This window comes from Oncorhynchus gorbuscha, linkage group LG18 (assembly GCF_021184085.1).
Source record: "Oncorhynchus gorbuscha isolate QuinsamMale2020 ecotype Even-year linkage group LG18, OgorEven_v1.0, whole genome shotgun sequence".
Lineage (NCBI taxonomy): Eukaryota > Metazoa > Chordata > Actinopteri > Salmoniformes > Salmonidae > Oncorhynchus > Oncorhynchus gorbuscha.
Window position 1 is genome coordinate 54,881,506 of NC_060190.1, and position 1,942 is coordinate 54,883,447.

The window sequence follows — 1,942 nt, forward strand, 5'->3', positions numbered from 1 at the left end:
CAGGAGAGCCTTCACACATTTTTCCTGTGTGACTGCAAATTCTGAATGCAACCATGGATGTCCTTTTCTCAAAAGGGGCGCGACTCGGTGGCTTCTCGAAGTGTATGCAACGTTTGGCGTGGCGTTCTTTTATATTTTCATCTAAACGGCATTTTAAAATGTGTACCTGATACTGCAAAGCATTTCCCCCAAGGGGACAATAAAGTCAGTAAAGGAATGCTTGGAAGTCTGCTGCAAGCTAACAAATTGGTTGGCAGGAGTGAGAGAAGAGAGACCCAAGACTTGAGCGTGAGACTGTAGTAGAGGACACAGACCCTTTTAGAAGATTACTGACCTTCTATTAGACATTGGTTTATATCACTAGTGGGATAGTAACATACCTGGTCTGTAGTTGAATGGGCTCATTTGGCTCAGAAACACAATGTTTGGTGTGCCAAGGCCACTCACTGAACTGTCATCCATCTTTTTAGTCACTTAGATGGTACTTGGCCAGCTGGCACCCTCGCCAAAGCCTGCCAATGATCATCCACTTCATTGCACATTACTGTCTGGTCAAAGACTTTTTGGAAACGTCTATCACTCAAGCCAGTATCATGTGGGCCACCCTCACTGCCCAGAACTGACTTGTCATCTCTTTAGGCTCCCTGTCCCCACCATTTCTTTCCCAATCAATGGGACAGTACTGGTCAGCTGGTGCCCTTTGTTAAGCATTGCCCGCATGTTACTCTGAAACTTCCCACTGGGCACAGACGTCAGTTCAACATCTAGTTTTTATTGACATTTGGTTGAGTTGTCAATTAATGTGAATTCAATGTGAAATATACAAAACATGTCACCATGTAATTGGATTTAGGTTAAAAGTTGGGTGATTAAAAAAAAAAAAAAACCATATCTTACAGTGATTACTTTTTTCAAATCCTATCAGTTTTCCACGTTGATTCAAAGTCTTTACATTTTATCTTTTGGTTGAAATTAAGTGGAAACGTTAATTCAACCAATTTTTGCCCAGTGGGATATCTCTTCCATTGACTCACTTTTTCTTTGTAAACTGCTCATTTGCAAGTAACTGATGCAGGCCCATAATAACTCTCATTCTGTCTGCTGAATCTGGGCCCCCACTATTATCTTTGCTAAATTTCACAACCTCCTATGCACGACAGCAGTGACAAAGATAACGGTGTCCTCTAGACAGAAGAGCTTGAACATCTCATTATGCAGACTGCTTTATTGGGCCACTAACCTTTCTTAGCAAGGAATGTGTCAAAGGTGTTTCTGAAAACCAGACAGGACTGCTCCTGTTTAGAAACCTATCCTACAATCTGGCATCAATATTCAAGCCTTCTATAGAGAAAGATTACGTAACTCAGAAGAAGTTGTACTTCACTGAGAGAGTTTGGTTCACAAAATCTGTGTAGCAACATTTGTCATGTAGAGAGAAGTTAGAGAAGGTTCAATTGACCAAGGAAGTGGCCAAACAATTAACAACCTGTTGTTGTAGAAGAGAGTATCTAAGATGGATCAAATAGGTTAGTACAGTATGTATCAATTTAATCAATAGTTATTCACCATTTGCCCAGTGACCCCTTGAACCCTGCCTTAGCTCCTGTGCAGCAGCATGTGGCAGAATTTACATATGCATGCATCAACTGTGCAACTATGTGTCTAATATTCTTACCAACATCCACTTAGGAGATGACAAACAGCAGAGCCACACGCAAATGGGCTTTCAGTGAGTCCTTGCATCCATAGATCCATCTAATGTGCTCCGTAACAACCAACGCAGAGTAATTGGCTCAGGTAAAAGAACATTGCATAGATAATCTGCTGATGAATTGTGCCATTTTCTTTCACGCTGAAGAAGTTCTGCTGGTGCGCAATGATTGACAGTGAACATGATTTGAACTGCTTCACACTGTGTATTTCGCTGTGTTTTTTTTCAATG